The sequence below is a fragment of the Cucumis melo genome, chromosome 6 (genome assembly GCF_025177605.1).
Source record: "Cucumis melo cultivar AY chromosome 6, USDA_Cmelo_AY_1.0, whole genome shotgun sequence".
NCBI lineage: Eukaryota > Viridiplantae > Streptophyta > Magnoliopsida > Cucurbitales > Cucurbitaceae > Cucumis > Cucumis melo.
Window position 1 is genome coordinate 10199748 of NC_066862.1, and position 24554 is coordinate 10224301.

General features: G+C 33.4%; 1 protein-coding gene across 1 annotated transcript in view; it reads left to right on the plus strand.

The window, feature by feature from the left end:
• LOC103496104 (ATP-dependent DNA helicase Q-like 4A) overlaps positions 1–24554 on the plus strand; it is a 71645-nt gene that overhangs the window by 22766 nt on the left and 24325 nt on the right. The window lies entirely within an intron of this gene.

Genomic DNA, 24554 nt, shown 5'->3' on the forward strand with positions numbered 1-24554 from the left:
AATTACCTCCACTCCTTTGTTGGTAGGTGTGTCCTCATCGGCATCAAGATCTATATTAATACTTCCAATGGATGACCTCGAGTGATTACTTCTCTTCTTGTCACTTTTGCATCTCGAGTCATCCTCTTCTTTATGACACATTTTCTCCTTCCCTTTTACTGTGTTGAAATATTGTGATTGAGAGACGAAAGCACCCACGCCTCTTACACGTCCACCGTGCTCCTTGGAACCCAATGCGTCAGTCAAGATGTCCTCATTTTTATTTGTTGCAACTAATTCATCCTATAAAACAATACAAGTATAAAACAATTCATCATCAGTTAGGTTAACAAAAGATTATATATTGTAATCATAAGTATACTTACAATCCGAGAGGCACAATCTCGAGTAGCATCATCAAAATAATCATTATTTTTTCCTTTCCGTGCTTCTTTCCAAAGAGTTGAATGATAGGAAACATCATGCGTTATTTTCAACAACAAAAGATAGATATTTAATTAACAACAACATATTAAGATAAATTCTTCAATTTAATTAGAAATACTCACTAGTTCATCGGCAAGATTAGCATATCCCTTACGTGACATGTGGTGATTGTATACGCATTTCGACCTTCTTTCCCTTTGAATACGACTATAATCCTGTACAACGTATTAGTTTGTGGGTAGATATCAAAACAATTCTAATTCCATTGAAAATTTAAACTTATTTACCTCCCATTCTTCACTTAGTCTAGCATCCACAAACGATTCCCAATCTTCTTGATTTATATGAGAATAGATTTTGGGAGGAAACTGCAAGAGTGATGGTTGATCCTTAGACGGAAGTATATACTTCTGAGTTAACGTGGTCTTGAACGTTCGAAACTTTCTTGATGCAGACATAAGTATAGAATGTTTAGCATTGGGTTGTAAATCGAACGACATCTACACAAAAAAAAAAAAAAGCTTAGTTAAACTTAGAGTGTAAAGCAAACTACATTATATGAAAAACATAACAATAGAACTCATACCGGTATACAATCATATATTTTATCTTTTAGCTCATTCGGAACTTCTTTCCAAGAGTTGTATGTGATAGGAATCTGTTGTCGAACGCACACACCAATGTAACTTTGCATTTTCTTAGACGTGGCTCCAACAGGTTGTCCGTGTTCATTAAATTGAATGGGCAACTTTTGTCCAGAATTTCTCACTAAGGCCAACTCAGACATAGTAGTTGGCCCACGTGGAACAAATGATTTCTTTCTTACTTCTGGAAGCATTTCTCTTTCATCCTCACTGCTATCCTCCATCTATGAATCTGCAAAAAATGGAAATACATTAATAAGCAAAGTCAACATACATAAGCATAACAATTATGTTACGAACTTAAACATAAATACATTATAAAGCAAAGTAATGACATACCATAAATATAGCAGTTATATTACGAACTTTAAACATAAATACATTATAAAGATACCATAAGCATATCAATTATATTACGAACTCTAAAATTAAATACATTATAAAGCAAAGTAATGACATACCCTTCTCTACCCATCTACCCTCACAATCATGTCTAATATAAGTTGAATTTGTATCATCAGTCTCATTAGGTGTATCAACATTGGGCATCCTTTTAATGGTTTCGTAACCATACTCTTGAAGCATATCTCCTATTTCATCTTCAAAGAAATCTTCTTCAATAGTTCTTTGTGGAGATGTTAAAACCACCGACCATTCAGGATTTGCAGAATCTTGGACATAGAATACTTGTTTTGCTTGAGTGGCTAAAATAAATGAGTCTGATTTATGTCCAATACGTTTGAGATCAACGATGGTAAACCCAAGCTCGTCCACTTTGACTCCACTTCTATTGTCAACCCAATCACACTTAAATAAAATAAAAGATAATTGATGGTAATCAATCTCCCATATCTCTCGTATTACACCATAAAACGTCATATCTGACATGACCGGGTTTTTGTCCTTAGAACTAGAGACTTGCATCGTAGTAGCGGTTATACTAACTCCACTATTTTGAACTCTCCTAATATCATCACGCCTTTTTGTGTGATAGTAATATCCATTAATTATGTAACCAGAATAAGTGGCCACATCTGGAGAAGGTCCGTGAGCTATCCATCTTAAAGAGAAGGCGTGATAGAATTTTTAGGTACTTCGAGAGCAAGTGCAACCTACACAATATATTGGATTTAGTTAGATCCAAAACAAACATAAAAGAGTATGATTGTAGTGATTACCCGTGTGGACAGCCAGCGACTGAATGAGCGATTATGCTCTTCTTGAATCCACTTTTTACTTCGAGCTTTACCAGAGTTAAGCTTACGCAAACTCTCCATATGTTGTCTGTCGTAAATAACAAGTTATTGAGTAATTACATAAACAACTTATATAGAATAAGAATAGATAGGATTTAGCACGTACTCGACGTATGGTAGAACATCATTTACATTCTGAATGACATAAAGATGAGCTTGATCTAACTGCTCCTTACTCGGTCTGATAAAAGAAGAAGCTGATAATGCTCTATCCATGTTTGAATTCTTTTTTATTACAGATGAGTTAAGTCCAATAGAACTAACTCCAGCAATAAATTCAGAACAGAACTCTATAGCCTCTTCAACAATATAATTTTCTACCATACATCCTTCTGGTCGATTTCTATTTCGCACGTAAGTTTTTAGGACTTTCATATATCGTTCAAAAGGATACATCCACCTTAGATGAACAGGTCCACAAAACTCAATTTCTCTTACGAGATGCACTACAAGATGTACCATTATAGTGAAAAATGATGGTGGAAAATACTTCTCCAATAGACATAAAGTGACAACTACATCTTCTTGCATTCCTTTCAATTGTGATGTATCAATTGTCTTCTTACATATAGCATTAAAGAAGAAGCATAACCGAATAATTTCAAGTCTTACATGTTTCGGTAGAATACCACGAATTGCCACAGGTAGCAATTGTTGCATAAGAACGTGATGGTCATGCGACTTAAGTCCATACAGTTTCAAATCTGTGAGTGACACTAAACTTTGAATGTTCGATGAATAGCCTTCTGGTACTTTCAATTCAGATAGTGTCTTACAAAAACTCAACTTCTCTGCTCGAGATAATGTATAACATGTCGGGGGTAAAAAGATCTTTTTCTCCCCTACTTGAGGGGCTAGCTCTGATCTAATGTTCAATTCAACCAAATCTAATCGACTTTTTACTCCATCTTTGGTTTTACCGGGAATATCAAGCAATGTGCCAATGAGATTTGCACAGACATTCTTTTCAATGTGCATCACGTCTAAACAATGTCGCACATCAAGAAACTTCCAATATTCTAATTCAAAAAAAATAGATTTTTTCTTCCAATAAGTTCCTGAAGAACTCATTTCACTGTTCTTTTCGTTCATAGTTCTCTTACCAAATGAGTGTTTGTACTTACTTGTTTGTATGAAAATTTCTTCCCCACTCAATGGTTCTGGAGCCAATTCTAATTCTTGTGCACCATTGAAAACTTTCTTTTGTTTCCTATATGGATGATGACGTGGTAGAACTTGCGATGCCCAATATATGTCATCTTCCTTCCTTTTGGCAAATAAATTGATGAAGTTTTCTCCCCACAAATTGGACATGCATGATATCCTTTGACTGTACAACCACACAAGTTACCATACGTAGGAAAATCATTAATAGTCCATAATAAAATAGCCTTTAGCCTGAAACATTGATCTTGATATGCATCGTAACATTCCACCCCATCAAATCATCAACTAACGGAGCTAAATAAACATCTATTTCATTTCCCGGTTGTTTGGGACCAGATATTAGTGCGGTCAACATCAAAAAATTTCGCTTCATACACAACCATGGAGGTAAGTTGTATGTCACTAACATAACTGGCCAACAACTATATCTACTGCTAAGATCTCCATGCGGATTTACCCCATCTGTGGAAAGAGCAAGACATAGATTTCTAGGTTCTGACCCAAACTCTGGCCATAAATTGTCTATTTTTTCCATGATAATGCATCTTTTGGATGTTGTAATAGATCGTTCACTTCTCTTTTTCTGTCATGCCACGTCAATAATTTTGATGTTTCTTTGCTTCGAAACATTCTTTCAAATCTTGGAATTGGAGAGAAATACCACATGACTTTCACTGGAACATTCTTAACCTCCTTCTTTGAATTTTTAGGAATCTTCCATCTTGACATACCACAAGAGGGGCATACATTTGCATCAGACAGTTCTTTCCTAAACAAGCAACAATCATTCCTACAAGCATGAATCTTCTCGTACTTCATTCCAAGAGTACACAAAATTTTTTTTGCTTCATAAGTAGAAGTAGGGCATTCGTTGGGAGTAGGTAAGATGTCAGAAATTAATTGTAATAACTCAGTGAAACTCTTATCACTCCATCCAAATTTAGCTTTCAAATTATATAACTTTATCAACGTAGATATTTTGGTAAAATTCGTACAATTAGGATATAATGGTTTCTTGGCATCATCTACAACTTCCTCAAAATTTTCTGACTTGTCATTAAAATAATTATGAGCAGCCTCAAACATTCCAATTGTGTCATCAACATCATCCTCGTCAATTTCTTCTTTTACACTACTAAAGACACTTTCATTGTTTCTCTTTATTGGTAGTGATTCACCATGAAAAATCCATTCTTGATAACTCTGATCGATGCCGTTAAAAAACAAGTGATCTCTAATTGTATTCACATCTAAAGTTTTTGCATTCACACACTTTAAACAAGGACATGCCATGACATTCGACGTCTTTGAATGCTTCAACCCATTTTTAATAAACATCTCAACCCCATAAGCATACTCAGATGACGTTCTATTCTTTTGCATCCACGACTTATCCATATTATATAAGATGCAATTTAATCTACAAAAAAAATCGAGAAAACAACGAAATTAAGTAAACTTAAACTGAACCCACATTCCAAAAACTAACAAGTTCTATATAAACTGAAAAGAAACTACAATAATATTAAGCTCAAAAGTTAAAACTTTAATATTCTCATCTCATATTTTGCAAGAAAATGAAAAACAACTAAATAGTCATAAAATCAACAACAATTACTAGTTACGATAAAATGGCTAAAAGATCACATAAGTAAATAAAACATAATATTAAGTACTCTAATAAGGCATGTTCGAGAATGATTCTAAAACTGATTAAAATCATTTTTATCATTTTTTTAATCTCTTTAAAGTTAACTAAACTAATAACTATTGTTGTGGTTTTATGTTGCGAATCCAACATGAATGATCAATGATTTTTATATAATTTGTTCTTTGAACTAAATATATCATAGAGAATAAAAGAATGAAAAATAAATAAGGGAAGTGTCAAAGTTAGGATTTCAATTACACTTAAACTAAAATTGTTAATAAAATGATGAGCATAACTAAACTAAAAGTGTTAAAGTCTATTAATGATAAAAATCTATTATTGATAGACTATAATGCAAATACTAACCCATCACTAATAGATTAGAGTCTATCTAAACACTATATTTATATAGTTTTTTAAAATATTGTTAAGCGTTTGATTATTGTTTCTAAAGTTGTCATTTTTTTATATTAGGAACTTATTTTATCCATTCAAATTAATTGATGAGTTAAACTTAAATTTGTGTAATAATTAAACTTAAATTCATACGTATTAAAAGGTTTTATGTTTGATCAGGTTAAAATTAATTGGTGAATTAGAAAAAAAAAGATGAAATAAGCATAACATTGCCACATATATCCAAGTCAAAGTTGGATTATATTCTCATGAAATAGAAAAAAATACTATAAATTGCAAGTTTAGATATATTATAAATTTTCATTTTCACATATCTATAGATTTAATATTGAAAAAGCAGTTCAATCCACCTAAAAAAGTAACTAAATCCAACTAAATGTTTTTATAACAAGCATTGAATTAAATAATTGAAATGAGCTTTACATTACCATTTTCTTTTTAGTTCTATTGTTATAATTTTAAAAAATTTATGTTCATTTATGGATCATGTTTATTAAAATAATATCAATTTTTTTTGTTAAATAATAGTAGTAGATATAACATTTGTAATGATAAAATAAGATTAATTTAATCGTAATTGATACCATTTTTTATTCTACGAATCCTTAGGAAACTGATTAAGGGTTTTGATGAGGTGGAAGAGTATTATAGCATAGGCACACGTCTTCCAACATATATCCTTTCAATCTTTTGGTTAAATTATTTACAAATTCGACACAGAGGGAGAGAGATTTACATTATTATTTACAAATCTTTTGGTTAATTTTTTTTTTCTCTCTAATATATATATATATACATATATATAAATATTTAAACCACAAATGAGTGGGGAGAAGAAAAATGTTTTTGTTTTTGATTTCTAAGACAATAAATAAAATTTTCTTAGTTGAACAATGACATCCAAATACATTATAAACTAATTGTCACACTTTCATTAAAAAGCAAAAAGAAAACTGATTGTCACGCAGTTGGAATAAATTTATATAACCGTCAATAATGTTTCTTTCAATTGACTGTTCTTTTTTATCTTAATTATAAAGGTGATCGAATATGAAAGTTATTAACTAAGAGAAGTTTTAGAGAAAATATTTCATCAAAGGTATTGTTGAACACGCATGTTTGACTCTTCATGTAATTAATACACAACACCTAGACTAGATTTCTTTGATCTGGATTGAATCTTTTGCAAACAATCTTGAAACCAAATTAAGACTATGACATTATGTTCCTGCATCAATAATCTCTACCACTGTCGAACTAAAATAGTGATCAATTCAAACCACAGCCTAACATGCAAGATGTAATTTAAACCTACTCTTTCAAGCAAGAATGAAACCATGGAATCATTCAAACCTTGATCAAATATTCAAAAGTATTAAAGACCAGTCATGCTAGAAAGTGTAAATGTAAATTACCATTCAAAAAGAAAAACTTTCAACAAATCAAACATAAAAATTCATCTATCCCTAAAGCAGTGCGAGAAATTTAGCCTAAAATTTCTCCTATAGACAAGACCAACATCATCAGAATGATCTAAAGCTTTTGTTCTAGTGATTATTATATCCAGACTACTGAATTTAACATCAAAAAGTGTTTGTGGCTGTAGTTAAACTCCACCAAAATCACACACAACGCCATTAAAGACCAAAGAAGGGTAATTAAAAATAAAAACATCCCATTGTTCAAATCTAAGACCTTGGCGCTCTTAGGAGGAGAGGGTAGGAGGAGGAGAACGACGGGGAGGAGGAGGAGAATAATTTCCTCTCCAAGTGATATCCAATTGTCTAACTACTAACCTTCCAAAGAATCGAGAAAACACTGCCTAGAAGGAGAGTAGTTTATTAAGTAATAAAAGAATGATCTACAAGCAAAGCTCCTTGAAGGGCTAGGACTACCAATACAAACATCCCTTCTGTCATATCTAAGCTCGACATCTCTAAGGCAAATAAAGAGTCATAACTCTTTGTTGTTTGCCTATCAAACAACGTATGAAGGAATCCGAAAGAAAGGATACATTTGTTTAAAAGGAAAAGAAAAAAGTGTGTAGTTTGGGAAGAAACAAAAAGAAAAGAAAAGGAGTGTATAAAAATGATAGAATATATATATAATAAGATAAAGAACAATAGCTCCAAAATCTCAAATAATTATCGTAAGAGGTCATAAATAGTCATTGCACCAAAGTCTTAACATTCTAACTAGATGCCACTCTTAAGAATTTTTCTTAAAATCAAGCCAATGACCTAACAACACATATGAATAGAATATATATATATATATATATATATATATATATGGAAGTAAATGTAGGGGATGCTCACACAATTGAAATCACTTACAGAAATTTCTCCTCTCCTACATGAAATCACTTACAGAAAGGTGAAAGAGACTGAGATACAAAATACTCACAGAATTGCCCACTAACTTCATCACAAAATTGATAGTTTTCCTAATCTCCCTATCTCTGACGATATATTCATTTCTAATTATGGCTAATGTCCATTCATCTTCAATTAATCTACATTATAATCCCTAATTGATTACTATATAAAGTGGGTATAGAGTACAATGTGTACCTTGGAGTCTTTGTCCTTCCTGTTTCTTTCCAAATGCTTTCTAATCGAGACAACCTTCTTAATCAAATGGTAAAGATCCTCAGGAACCTCCGGAGCAAGCCCTTTTGATAGTAATAAAAAAACACACATTCAATTACCACAACAGCTCAAACCTAAAACTAATACATTGTTAATACTCAATCTTCCATATATATCCTGGTAACAGCTAAAACCTAAAACTAATACATTAAAATTTCGAATTGATGAACAAGAATGAACAAGTACAATACATTAAAACATGCTAAAAACCCCAAATTAAAATCGCGACCACTTGAAAGAAGATGGAAATTTTACCGTCGCTGCTGTGAATGTGAGAGGGAGAATGAGAATGTGAGAGGATGTTTTTTGTGAACGCGGACGAATTTGATTCCAAGGGTGGGCGAACCTGGTTGCTGGTTGCTGTGAACGTGGACGACCGGATGAGTTTCTTTAGAAGGAGAGAAATGCAGCCGAATTTGATTCCAAGGGTGGGCGAACAGAACGATTGGAGAAGATAAAAATGGTAGCGGCGATAGAAATGGTGGCGTCGATGAAAATGGTGGCGTCGATCGGAGAAGAAATGGAGGGGAATCGTTCGGAGAAGACGAGAGGGAATGTCGAATATGGTTTCGTATAGCAGCAGACGGTCGAAAAGGGTAAAGTAAGAGAGAGAAATGTTATTTTCACAAAAAAAATATTAAAAAAAAAAATTAAATGGACCTTTAATGTCGGTGGAAAACCGACATTAAAGTGTCTAATTTATTCAAAAAATAAAAAAATTAAAATTAAAATTTAAATGGACCTTTAATGTCGGTTTTCAAAATGGCGGACCTTTAATGTCGTTTTAAAACCGACATTAAAGCTTTGTCTTTAATGTCGGTGGAGAACCGACATTAAAGATCCGCTTTTTCAAAACCGACACCAATGGTCTTTTTTCATTTTTCCCAAGCGACATTAAAGCCTATATTTGTTCTAGTGGTACTAAGGTTCCATGGAACAACGATAAAGGAAATATGAGGAAAAGCGAGTTCCAAATGAAACAAATAACTATACCACTCAAAGGAAGTTATCACAAAGGAGAGCCCCCTGTTAAAAGACTCTCTAAGCCCGAGTTTAGAGCACGTTTAGACAAGGGTCTTTGTTTTAGGTGTAATGAGAAATATTCTCATGGACATTGCTGCAAAATCAAAGAGAAAGAGAGCTCATGCTCTTTATCTTGAATGAAGAAGAAAGTACCGAGGAAGGGGAAAGTTCAGAGGCGCAAAACACAGGGCCAATGGAGATAAATCAGTTGGAGGGGCTAGAGGAAACTATGATAGAGTATCGTGCCATCACCAGCTTGACAACCAAGGGAACTATGAAACTAAGAGGAATAGTCAAAGGGAAAGAGATCATTGTCTTAATTGACAGTGGGGCAACCCACAATTTCATTCACTATGAGCTGGTCACGGAGAGGAAAATCCCTATAGACAGAAACACTCAGTTTGGGGTTACCACTGGGGATGGCACCAGTTGTAAAGGAGAGGGCATTTGCAGCAAAGTGGAAATCTAGCTTGAAGGGCTAAAAGTTGTAATTGATCTGTTGGTAGTGGGACTGGGGACAGTAGACGTGGTATTGGGAATGCAATGGTTGGATACAACAGGTACCATGAAGATACATTGGCCATCGTTGACAATGGTTTTCTGGAAGGAAGGAAATAAGGTAGTTCTAAAGGGAGACCCGGCCTTGATAAGAGCAGAATGTTCACTAAAGACTTTAGAGAAGACATGGGAAGCGAAAGATCAAGGTTTTCTGATTAACTGGCAAGGGTATGAGATCGAAAATGATTGCAAAGAAAGCAAGACAACTGGTCAGCAAGGCAATGAGGAGGGATTACCAATGATCCAGTTCTTACTTAATCAGTATTCGAATGTGTTTGACATCCCTACCACTTTGCCACCAAAGAGAGCTGTCGATCATTGCATATTCACCATGCCAGGGCAGAAGCCAATCAATGTCCGGCCATATAAATACGGCCATCAACAGAAGGAAGAGATAGAGAAACTGGTCACTAAAATGCTGCAGACCGGAATCATTAGACCAAGTCACAGCCCTTTCTCAAGTCCAGTGTTGTTAGTCAAGAAAAAAGATGGGGGCTGGAGGTTTTACGTGGATTACAGGAAGCTGAACAAGATTACAATAGCCGATAAATTCCCCATTCCAGTTATTGAAGAAGTCTTGGATGAATTACATAGGGCAACGGTGTTCTCCAAGCTAGATTTAAAATCAGGCTACCATCAAATCCGAATGAAAGAAGAAGATATCGAGAAGACTGCGTTTAGGACGCATGAAGGCCATTATGAATTCATGGTGATGCCTTTTGGACTAACAAACTCACCTGCCACTTTCCAATCCCTCATGAATCAGGTATTTAAGCCTTTCCTCCAACGTTGTGTATTGGTTTTCTTTGATGATATATTGGTTTATAGTTCGGACATAACGGAGCATGAGAGACACTTAGGGATGGTGTTTGCAATACTAAGAGATAACCAATTATATGCTAATCGCAAGAAATGTGTTTTCGCTCATTCGCAAACATGGGGTTTAGGGTTTAGGGCCATATTATTTCAAAACATGGGGTAGAAGCAGACCAAGATAAGGTTAGATGTATGCTCCAATGGCCACAACCTAAAGATATAACAGGCTTAAGAGGATTTTTAGGGCTGACGGGCTATTATAGACGCTTTGTCAAAAGTTATGGTGAGATTGCAGCACCCTTGACCAAACTACTGCAGAAGAATGCTTTCAAATGGGATGAGAACGTCACCCTTGCATTTGAAAGTCTGAAATCAGCTATGTCTACCATACCCGTACTCGCACTACCCGATTGGTCTTTGCCTTTTATGATAGAGACTGATGCCTCAGGCAGTGGATTGGGAGCAGTACTGTCTCAGAACAGCCATCCCATCGCATTCTTCAGCCAGAAGTTGTCTACAAGGGCCCAATCCAAGTCCATCTACGAGAGAGAATTGATGGCTGTAGTACTATCAGTGCAGAAATGGCGGCATTGTCTCTTAGGAAGGAGGTTTACCATTATATCGGACCAAAAAGCTCTAAAGTTTTTATTGGAGCAGAGATAGGTGCAACCACAGTTCCAAAAGTGGTTAACCAAGCTGTTGGGATATGACTTTGAAATTTTATATCAACCGGGACTCCAAAATAAAGCAGTTGATGCACTCTCAAGAATGGATCACCCGTTAGAATTGAAAGCAATGTCAACGGCAGGAATTGTAGACATGGAAATAGTTACAAAGGAAGTCGAGAAGGATGAAGAACTTCAACTCATAACACAACAGTTGCAGACTGACCCGGCACTAGAGGGAAAATATTCCTTGTTGAATGAAAAGTTAGTATAAAGGAAGAGTGGTGCTGTCCAAATCTTCTTCACTTATACCCAGCCTTTTACACACTTTTCACGATTCTATATTTGGAGGACATTCAGGATTTTTGAGGACCTATAAGCGGATGAGTGGTGAGTTATTTTGGAAGGGTATGAAGACAGATATTAAGAAGTATGTTGAACAGTGTGGAATCTGCCAAAGAAATAAGAGTGAAGCAACCAAACCGGCAGGGGTTCTTCAACCATTACCCATACCCGACCGCATATTGGAAGATTGGACTATGGACTTCATCGAAGGGTTGCCTAAAGCAGGAGGTATGAATGTGATTATGGTGGTGGTTGACCGGCTGAGCAAATATGCTTACTTTGTCACCATGAAACACCCGTTCTCAACAAAGCAAGTAGCCATCGAATTCATTGATAAAATAGTTCGAAGACATGGCATCCCTAAGTCAATCATATCAGACAGGGATAAAATCTTTTTAAGCAACTTTTGAAAGGAATTATTCTATGCCATGGATACTATCCTCAAACGAAGCACCGCTTTTCATCCTCAAACCGACGGCCAGACAGAAAGAGTCAATCAGTGTTTAGAAACCTACTTAAGATGTTTCTGTAATGAGCAACCGAACAAATGGCATCAGTTCATACCATGGGCGGAGTTATGGTACAATACCACCTTCCACTCTTCAACACGAACGACCCCCTTCCAAGCCGTGTATGGTAGACCTCCACCACCCTTGATATCCTATGGAGATAAGAAGACACCTAATGATGAAGTCGAAACAATGCTGAAAGAGAGAGACTTGGCTATTAGCACGTTCAAGGAAAACCTCACTATTGCTCAAAACAGAATGAAGAAATTTGCTGATTCAAAGAGGAGAGAACTTAAGTTTAAAGTGGGAGATGAAGTCTATCTCAAGCTGAGGCCTTACCGTCAACGTTCCTTAGCAAAGAAAAGGGCCGAAAAACTAGCTCCTAAGTATTATGGCCCATATCGCATCACTGAAACCATAGGAGAGATGGCCTATCGACTTGATCTGCCCCCAGAAGCTTCAATTCACAACGTTTTCCACATTTCGCAACTCAAACTTAAACTAGGCAAACATCACACAATCCAAACCCAACAGCCAAAGCTCACGGCCGAATTTGAGTTACAACTTTGGCCGGAAACAGTTCTAGGCATCCGTTGGAGTCCAGAATTGGGAGCAAATGAATGACTGGTGAAATGGAAAGGATTATCCGACAGTGAAGCCACCTGGGAATCCGTTTACTCAATGAACCAACAGTTTCCCTCATTCCACCTTGAGGACAAGGTGATTTTGGAACCCCGGGGTATTGTAAGACCTCCTATTATTAATGTGTATAAGAGGAAGGGCAAGAAAGGAATTACACAAGATAGCATGGAGGAAAGAAATAATTGAAATGGGGTAGTGGGATAGTGGAACAGCAAGTGGGCCCTACATGATAGTATTATTTGTCCTATTCGGACACTTGTCTTATAAATAGCAAGGGGAGGGTAGTAAGTTAGGTATGAGAAATATATGAAGAATGTATTGGTAAGAAAGGAGATTGGCGGCTGAAGGAGCCTACCCTAGCCTAGAGAAAGAGGTTGGATTGTTCTTTGTTGTTTCTATTCTACATCTTGTAAATACTGTTTTGGCAATATAAATATATAAATACAGAGTGCTGCCTCTGTGTTTTTCCATTGATCTAGTATAAATAGTGTATGAAAAGGGTGAGAAACCTCACAAAACCTTTATGTGCTTTTGAGTGTTCCAACCAATTCATTTGAGGACATTTACCACCAAATTTGAGATCGTTGCCTGAATTGCCTTGACTGCAGCATACAGACCAACTAGAGTTAAACACTAAATATAATACATAAAGGAGATGTAATAATTAAGAGACAGGGCCGTTACTCTTCTCGCGTGTTTTCTTCCTCGATACTTCGCACAGATGCCTAGGATCGATGCACTAAAACACAACATAACTTCTTAAAATTTTCATATGTAATTGTAAGTAAGAATGAAAGACAGTGAAAGACATTGTGCACTTGTATTGTAGATTACATTGCGACATTGTGCTCTTTCAAGGTTGCCAATGTTATATATGCATTTCGGTACATCTATCACTTTTAGTTGTTGTCGGTCATCGCTATAAACTTGAATAACCATATCATATTTCCTTATCTTTATTGTTTTAGAAATTGCACACAAGCAATAACGGTTAGGAGGAAGAAAATGCTTAACCTTAATATGTGCTCGAGGAAAGTCAACATGATGAGATATTTGGCAAAACCATGGCGTACTCTTTTCAAGGTAAGAGGTCCTCTATCTTTTTCAAGCACACACATATGCAATTTTATGTTATTTGATTTTTCAATTTCGTTTTCTTGTAGGGTCAATATGTTTGCTTCAATTCTGTTACTTCAATTGTAAGATTATTCGTCATCATCACTCTCACTCAAGTACAACATCGTTATTGCAATCTAACAACTTTCTTGTATTACAGCAACGAGGCATCTATCTTGGTATTGATTGGAGAATTGAAAGGGCAGTTACCCCAGTTCAAGTTCAAATATCGAGTAGGTCTTACTCTAATCTAAAAGAACTTAAAGTTGATAATTAATATTTTAAATCTTGTTTTTGTAGGTACTTGTACCGTATATGCAGCGGTGGCTGCGGTAGAAGGAATCTACCGCATACAAACCGGAAAGTTGGTAAAATTTTCCGAATTCGAGGCTATTCTTAATTGTATACCCGACGACGATGGTGGGTATACAATTTCAAGAATACTTGAGTATGCCAAACATTATGGTTTTTTGCCAAATGGGCGGCAGAAAACAAGGTAAATATTTCAATATAGAAAATAAAGTAAATATTTCAATATTTCTATTATAATAAAAATAGAGACTAACAATTGTATTTTTATATTTAGGCTATCAAAGCGAAATTTTGGACTCGAGGTAAGGTAAATAAGTGGACCTTTATCGACTATTTAAATCGTCAACCTTCACTGGTCTTATTGAAGATCGACGAAGATTTTTTCAAATATACGAGGTTAAATGATGTGGTCGGGTATACGCCCTAATATTACATCTTGAAGCATGGTGTGGTCCACGTTAAAAGATGTAATATTGGGGCGTATACCCGACCACATCTTTTAACCTATCCCTCTGTATTTGAAAAAATCTTGGCCGATCTTCACTAAGACCAATAAAGGTTGACGATTTAAATGGTCGATAAAGGTCCACTCATTCACCTTACCTCGAGTCCAAAATTCCGCTTTGATAGCCTAAATATAAAAATACAATTGTTAGTCTCTATTTTTATTATAATAGAAATATTTACTTTATTTTCTATATTGAAATATTTACCTTGTTTTCTGCCGTCGATTGCCCATTTAGCAAAAAAACCATAATGTTTGGCATACTCAAGTATTCTTAAAATTGTATACCTACCATCTTTGTCGTCGGGTATACAATTAAGAATAGCCTCGAATTCGAAAATTTTTACCAAATTTCTGGTTTGTATGCGGTAGATTCCTTCTACCGCAGCCACCGCTGCATATACGGTACAAGTACCTACAAAAACAAGATTTAAAATATTAATTATCAACTTTAAATTCTTTTAGATTAGAGCAAGACCTACTCGATATTTGAACTTGAACCGGGGTAACTGCCCCTTCAATTCTCTAATCAATACCAGGATAGATGCAATACAAGAAAGTTGTTAGATTGCAGTAAGGATGTTGTACTTGAGTGAGAGTGATGATGACGAATAATCTTACAATTGAAGTAACGGAATTGAAGCGAACATATTGACTCTACAAGAAAACGAAATTGAAAAATCAAATAACATAAAATTGCATATATGTGTGTGCTTGAAAAAGATAGAGGACCTCTTACCTTGAAAAGAGTACGCCATGGTTTTGCCAAATATCTCATCATGTTGACTTTCCTCGAGCACATATTAAGGTTAAGCATTTTCTTCCTCCTAACCGTTATTGCTTGTGTGCAATTTCTAAAACAATAAAGATAAGGAAATATGATATGGTTATTCAAGTTTATAGCAATGACCGACAACAACTAAAGAGTGATGGATGTACCGAAATGCATATATAACATTCGCAATAAAAGGAAAACTGGAATTTAGGAAGGGACATGGGAGAAGGTAGGGGTATTTTTGCCATATTTAACAAAATTAAATAAATCAATAACATCTTCAAACTTAATGCTTAACCCCACACCCACCCACACACCACCTAAGCACTAATTTAGGGAAAATAATTTAAGAAGCATCTCTCATCCACTTAAGTCAATAACATCTAAGAAGCACTGACACTCTTAATATGGTCAATCATCATTGTTGGACATGTTCCCGACACGTCTCTGACACGATAGCTAGCACGTTGATTTTTTTTAAGTTTTAGACACGTCCAAAGAAAAGAAAAACCCATAGGAACAGCCCATTAGTCTAACTCAATGGCAATATTTATTAGGTTTATCTATTTTTAATTTTTTCTTAAAACAAAAAGTTTCGCGCCCTCCACCTTCTCTTTTCTAATCCCCCCACCAGGGCACCAACCCTCCCTACCCTAACCCTCCGCCGATCGCCGTCGCCGCCCATCTCTCTCACCAGTCGCGTGAACTTGTCCTACTTTTTAAAAAAGTGGCATGTTGCTGTGTTGGTGTCTATATCTATGACACTCTACTTTGAATTTTGATTGGTGACTACAAACCACTCGATTTGTTTATCTTTGTATCTCTACCAACAACAAACCTATTTCCATTGAGCTACAATCATATATATGTAATTTTCAAATAAAACGTGAGGGCAGAATATTGAAACAAGGGGAAATGGGAAATTGTAAATTTTTTCAATAATTTCTTACATAAAAATCAAATGTATAGGTTTATATTATTTGACAAGTACGAGTAAAATTTTTGTTCTTAATTAAAGAAGAGAAGACCTTAAAAAATGTTCTTATTTATTTGTAAGATACAAATAGAACATAAAATTCTTTCTTTTTCCTTATGACGTATATTATGATATCTGAATAATTGATTCATTAGTCAAAGTATTTTCCCACAATCATTTTGCTATGGAACCAACCCTTCCTCTTTGTGCCAAATGGTCTCTTTTTTTTACAACTCAGTTCATCTTGTGTTTTAATCACGGGTAGAATTATTCACAAATTGTTCTAGCGCCTTGTATCTTTGACATTCTGTACTCACAATCTTTTGTGTTAGTGTGTCAAGCCTTGATTCCATTTCAAAATCGGTTTTGTTAAAGAAATGCAAAATCGGTTATCTTGTGTTTTTTTCAATTATTTAGTAATTCTTGACATTTCTGAAACGTCAAGAAAAAATCCTCTTACTTGATGTTTTAAAAATGTCAAGAAATTTTAAAATTACTCCTCTTCGCATTTCATAAAAATTCTTGACGTTTTAAAACGTCAAGAATTTAATCGATATTACTTGACGTTTTTAAAACGTCAAGAATAACTATATATTATATTTGACATTTTGAAAAACGTCAAGAATGTCAACTTCATAAAAATTCTTGACGTTTTAAAAACGTCAAGAATTTAGAAGATAATCCTTGACAGTTTATAACCATCAAGAAAAGGTTCATATTTCTTACCGTCAAGAAAGCTAAAAATATTTTACCCTCCACTTTTTCGTAAAAATTCTTGACGGTTTTTCTATTAAACCACCCCTTTCTTGATGTTTTTTCCAAAAACCGTCAAGAAAATAAAAATGCAACCGTCAAGAAAGCCTCTTTTTTTAGTAGTGAAACAATAAACCAACAAATTAAATCAATTGGGAATATAGAATAAAATAGCCTAAATCTAACAAATTTGAATCAATTGGGAATATAGAATAAAATGGCCTAAATCTAACAAATTTGAATCAATTGGCAGCCTAAACCTAACAAAATTAAAAGCTCAAATGACCTGAATCTAACAAATTCGAACCACATTGAAATTAATTGGCCTAAATCTGCTAAATTTGATGCAACAATAAAAATTCAATTGGTCTAAATTTGCAGAAACAATAAAGCATAGTAAACCCAATTGGCCTAACTAACAGGCCTAACCCTAACAAAATTAAAGTCACCTTAAAATTAATTAACAAAATTATAACAAAAACAAATTTGAAAAATACATCCTTATAATTGATCTTACTCTCAAAGGGGAAGGGAAAGGGAGGAAATTAAAAAAAAAAAAAAAGTTACATTTGAAGACCAATTTGACATAATAATTTTACTTAGCTTTTTTTCAACCCAAAAGGGAAGGGAAAGAGAGAAAGTTTTTTTAAAAAAATTACCTTTGACATAATAGTTTCCTTTTTTCGACCCTTCCAATTGATCTCATACCCTCCCAAGAAAATTGTCTTTGTTTTTACGGTGGAGAAGGTAGGAGTGAAAGAAAAAGAAAAAATTGGGTTAGTTGAGGGAAAATAGGGATAAAAGTGAATAAGGTGGGAGTGAGAGAGAAAATTGGGTGAGTTAGAGAAAATAGGGAAGAGACTTATATTCTTTTTAAAAAAAAAAGTTAAATTCAAATTCAAATCCAACTTTCAAAATAAAATAAAAATCAAGTAAAATAAAGTAAATAAATAAAAATAAAATAATAAATAAAGGATAAATGTTGTATCTACAACTTCTTAGACGATTACCTCTCCATTAGATCAAAAAATATTTCTCGTAGACAAAGATAATCAATTGAATTTTGCACTTTAATTTTCTAAACAAAAAATATCTTGCATACTAATTAAACAATCAAGAGCAAATTAAAAGATTGTTTCATAAAGATCACATGGAATTGAATTCGTTCTTGAACAAAAATTAAAGAATCAACATGCTAAATTAGAAGAAAAATGGAAGAAACTCTCAAATAAATTGAATATCCATGATCCTCTTACCTCTTAGAAAATTACCGAAATAAAAGATTGATGGAATATCTTGGAATAAAAGATTGATGAAATATCTTGCTAGAATTTTTTCTCCATTGAAATAAAAGATTGTCGGAATATTTTTTAAAGAAAAAAATGACAGAATGAGATGGGAGAGTTCTGAAAAATTGATATTTAAAGAGAATTTGGGTGAAAATTAGAGTTGGATTTATGAATGGATCAAATATAACTAAAAATTGATTAAGATTTACGAGAAAATGAGTTATATATAGAAAAGAAATGAAAATAACCGCTTCATGGGTTTCGAACTCATAACTTCAGAGCCAGGCGCGCGCTCAGTTTGACAGAAAGGAGAGGATTTTCGAAAAGTTGTTATATATTTACAAGATTACCATTGAAAATATGTGAGAAAAATGATTTGCAGGCTATGTGATTCGAACACAGGACATCAAAGGCGTGCACGTGAGGAGAAGACGACATGTGGCATGCATAGATTGGCTGAAGAGTGGAGAAGGTGCGCACGTGAAGTCTTTCAAAAATGGAAAATAAAGGAATACGCTCGGCTGGGATGCAAACTCGCGACCTTGAGGTGTTTACACGCGTGGAAGTATTGAATCTCTTTGGTTATTTACCAATTGGTTTCTGTTTTCGATTTACCCATTTTTGTTTGTTCGGACTTCGTTTTAAGTGTTTTTCATTGCATTGCATTGTGTTCGTAATAGAGTCTAGATTCTAATTCTGTATAAAATTATAAAAATAATGAATATATGCATGATATAGGTAGAGAGAGCCTAGGCCTTCGCGTTTTTTGTAGAGATAGAAAATCTTGAGAAAAGAAATGCTATTGTCATATAATTTTAATTGCGTGAGAGAGAGAATTAACAAACTTTGAAATTTGAGGTTTTCTTATTTCGAAATCTTTTAAATGACACATAAAATTTGTTGATAATTAATGACGCTTTAAATGTGTTAAGAAAAATTAAATTGTGTCAATAAATAATTTTCAACGACACAATGGTACCTCACCCTATCTTTTTTTTTTCAACGACAAAATATCTTGATTAGTAGTGTCATTAAAACCCATTTTTCTAGTAGCCGAAGGAGAAGAGAAATCAGAGGGGCCAAGATTTTTCAACAACAGTCTCTTAGATTGGTGGGTTCGACGACAGTCCTTTAGACAATGTTTGCTTGTTCGACGGTGTGAGATTAGTGGGTTTGACGACAGTCTCTTAGATTTGGAGATGAGTTATGTTGTTTCCCATTTTTTGGTAGGGAGAGAGAGAAAATATTGAGCAATTTTTAAAACTCTTTTTGAATGTCGCGCGAAGAGGGAATTGAAATTTTTTGAATTTTTGGTTTTTTTATTTTAAAGTTTATTTAATGACACAAAGAATTTGTCATTAATTAACGACACTTTAAATGTGTCAAGAAAAATTAAATTGTGACAATAGAATTGTGTCAAGAAATAGTTTGTCGCTTCTATTTTCAACGACACATTTTACTCATACCTTACCCCTTTTTTTATTTTTAACGACACAATGTTTTGATTTGTATTGTTGTTAAAACCCAAATTTGTACTAGTGTGTAAAATATGTGGGATTTAAAATGGATATTTGTGCATAAACGAAATGAAAATAATGAGGTCACTATATATAAAGCACGACTTGTTGCACAAGGATTTTCTCAATAACTAGACATTGGTTATGAGAAAACATATTCTCCTGTGGTGGATGCTATTACATTAAGATATTTAATTAGTCTGATTGTATGTGAAAATCTTGACATGCATCTTATGGATGTAGTTACAACATACTTGTATGGATATTTGGAAAATGAAATCTATATGAAAATCCTTGAAAGATTTAAGATACAATTATGTTCAGTCATAAATATCATTATATGAATTGAAACAATAAGGACGAATATGGTACAATCGCTTAAATGAATATTTATTGAAAGAAGGTTATCAAAATAATCCAATTTGTCCATTTGCTTTTATTAAGAAATCATAGTGAGGATTTGCGATTATAGTTGTATATGTTGATGATTTAAATATAATTTGAACTCTCGAAGAGCTTTCAAAGGCAGTAGAATATCTCAAAAAGGAATTTGAAATGAAGGATCTTGATAAACAAAATTTTGCATTGGCTTGCAAATCGACATATACAGAAAAGATTTTAAAAAGATTATAATGGTGGTTCGATCACTAGATGTAAAAAATGATATCTTTCGATCTCGATAAGATAATGAAGAATTACTTGGTCCTGAAATACCATACCTTAGTGCAATAGGTGCACTAATGTATCTTGTTAATAACACAATACCAGATATAACATTTTCAGTAAATTTATTAACAAGATATAGTTCTTCTCCAACAAAAAGACATTATAATAATGGAGTTAAGCATGCACTTCGTTATCTTCGAGGGACAATTGATGTGAGTTTGTTTTATTCAAATAAATCAAACTTTGATTTAGTTGATTATGCAGATGCTGAATATTTATTTGATCTATACAAAACAAGATCTCAAATATGTTATTTGTTTATATGTGGAGGAACTGCTATATCTTGGCAGTTTGTAAAGCAAACCATTACAACCATTACGGCCACTTCATTGAATCATGTAGAAATTCTTGCAATTCATGAAGCTAGCAGAGAATGTGTATGGTTGAGGTCAATGACTCATCATATTCGAGAAACATGTGGTTTGTCTTTCAGTAAAAATTTACCAATAATGTTATTTGAAGATAATACCGCATGTATAACACAAATCAAATGAGGGTATATAAAAGGAGATAGAACAAAGCATATCTCATCAAAACTCTTCTATACACATGACCTTGAAGAAAATAGTGACATAAGTGTTCAACAAATTTCTTTAAAAGACAACTCAGCAGACTTATTCACAAAAGCATTACCCACATCAACATTTGAAAAGTTGGTGCACAACATTGGAATGCGGCAACTCATAGAACTCAAGTGATGTATTCACAAGGGGGAGTAGAAATATTGCCCTTAAGAAATAGGAATAGTGCACTCTTTTTCTCTTGACTATGATTTTTCTCATTGGGTTTTCTTAGCAAGGTTTTTAATGAGGCAATTATTAATGTATAAAAATGATGTACTCTTTTTCCTTCACTAGAATTTTTTTCCCATCGGGTTTTTTCCTAGTAAGATTTTAACGAGACATTTATTTTTATCTAAGGGGAAGTATTATAAATATAATGATATATTATAAATGTAGATATCCATAACCTACATAGGTTAAAATTTTCATATAACTCCCATTCAATTCCATATTGTAACATTCATCCCATTGAATTCTATAATGTAACCTATACCATGATATGTCCTATAAATAGACATGTGTGGTGCCTTTGTAAGACACACCACAATTGAGTTCAATTATCTTCTCTTCTTCCTCTCTTCTATATTCTTCTTTTGTGTTATTGCATTGTTCTTATTTAGTTTTTTGTTCTTTATTTTATTACAATGATAAGATAATATAATACAACAATAATAATAATATAATTTATATATAAATTATAGGAAAACTTCCATAGATATAACAAACTATTAAAATATTTACGATCCGTGTAACAAAGCCCATAAAGTTAGTCATTTTTTAAATATTCAAGTTTTGCCCTTCCATCTTTTTTTTTCTCTGCGAACGGTCTTCTTCCTTTACTGTCATTTTCGTTGCGAATCGTATTTCTTCTTCTCTATGAATTTGTCTTTCTTATTTTTCTTCGTTTTTTACCTCCCAAATATGATTTATTTCCTTCCCTTCTAAATTTGATTTCTTTCCTTCCCTCCTAAATTTGATTTCTTTCCTTCCCTTTTTCGATTTTACCCTTCCATTTTTCTCTTCTATGCGAATCGTCTTTCTTCCTTTACTGTTTTTTCGCTGCGAATCGTATTTTTTCTTTTCCTTCTTCTTTTACCTCTGAAATCTGATTTCTTTCCTTCCTTTTTTTTACGTTGTTTAGATTTCGGATAATCAAATTCGTGTATAAAAATAATTTTGAAAAAATCGTTAAAAAGAATTAAAAAAATCGTTTAGCCAAATCTAAATGATCGTGTACCAAAAATCTTGGAGAAAATAAATAATCATGTAAACAAATCTAAACGATCATGTAACAAAAGAATCTTGAAAAATATCTTTATCGTGTATCAAATTTTGAAAAAAAAAATCATTTAGATTTGAGATAGTCAAATCTAAACGATCGTGTAACTAAATTAACGATAGAATTGAAAAAAATAAATCGTTTAGATTTGGCAATCCAAATTTAAACTACCGATCCAAATTTAAACTACCAAATATAAATGATCGTGTACCAAATATATTATGCGTGTGGTACCAAATATCTTAAGCGCGTTGTTGACGAACATTTTTTGTATTTCCTATTATGGGTCTGTGAGCTTTTTTCGACTTTTTAAATTGTTTTATTGCCACTTTGTTATATTTGTAAAAAGACCCCTAAATTATATTATTATTATTATTGTATTATATTATCTTATTTAAATTTTATATCATTCTTTTTCTTTTCTTTTCTTTTCCTTTTCAAACTTAAATAACTTAACACCCAACAAATTAAATTCTCAATAACATAAAGTAATTATGTTAAGAACATACCTAAAAAGTTTTGGGACGTTACATTACATTTATGATCTGATTCTCTCTCAGTTGGATGGCTTGATTTGAGGAAGCAGCAGAGCGCATGATGTTCTTAAAGTTGGAAGAAAACTTATATCTTCAAAAGAGCTTCAGGAGTTAGAGAATCTTCTGGTTTTGGGAGAATTCTCTAGACCTTATATAAGAGAACTCCTCTATTTATAAAGTTACCTGATGGGTTTTTATGGACTTGGGCCTAATTGGTTAATGGACCATGGACTCAATCATATGGATTTTGGTCATATTTAACTTTGGGCTAAATTAAGCTTTTTTTTTTTTTTTTTTTTTTTTTTTTTTTTTTCCATTTTAGCCAAAGTAAATAATATTTAATTGAATCAAAATAATTAATTTAATTCAATTGTCATAATAAAAACATGTGACATCATTAGAATCGACCAATTTGTTTTTAAATTTAATTTGGGACACATGCCAATTTTTAGTTAATCACAAATGCAATTATTTTAGTAAACAACGTGACAATTTGTGATTGGTTCCAAAATCTTTTATTTAACGATGTCATAAGGTTAAATTTGTCATAAATTTATGCAAAATTATAATAATGAATTATATTTTAGATTCAGGCTATTTGTGAAATATTAACTGTGAATTAGGTTAAACATGTCAATGTTTTTTGTTTTTAACAAGCTTAACCCAATGCACAAGATTCAATGAAAACACAAGAAGGCACGTAGAAATGAACCAAAACCCAAGCCTTGACCTCATATTGGGTCTTAGTTCGTCTCCCTCGTGTTGAATATTCTAAATCCACCAAATGAGTCGAAGTCCACTCCAAATGCCTCGACCTCGGCTTCCGTCGAGGCCAACCCTATAATTTAGTATATGATGAAATTTCTCCTGTAATAGATGATCCAATAAACGACACTGATATTTGTCCTAGATGTATTGGAAAACGTAAACTTAAAAATGATTAAATCATAACAATCTATAAAATAGTTCACACGGACTTTACGAAATGCAAGTAAGTTTTATTTAATCGGCTCAATATTGAATAGTCCATACTTAGTACATGTATGACATTGTGCACTTGCATTGTGGATTGAAAAGATTTATCTTTCAGAGTTGCCAATGTCATATATGCATTTCGTTACATCCATCACTTTGTTTAGTTGTCGATTATCATTATAAACTTGAATAAGTATATCATATTTCCTTATCTTTATTGTTTTATCATCTTTTAAATGTTTTTATGATGGATCAAGGATCACTAATAAACAATGAGAGTGGTAGTAAGTGCAAGTGTCGAGTCGTTGAAAGTAACAAGAGAGTGAACATCGAGACGAAGAAGAACAAGGGGTAGGAATCAACTATCGAGTAAAACACTACAAATGTTTGGGAGGGTACACAAAATAAAAAACTCAATTTTTAAAAATGTATAGGCTTTTCTTTTTTAATAGGAAAATAGAA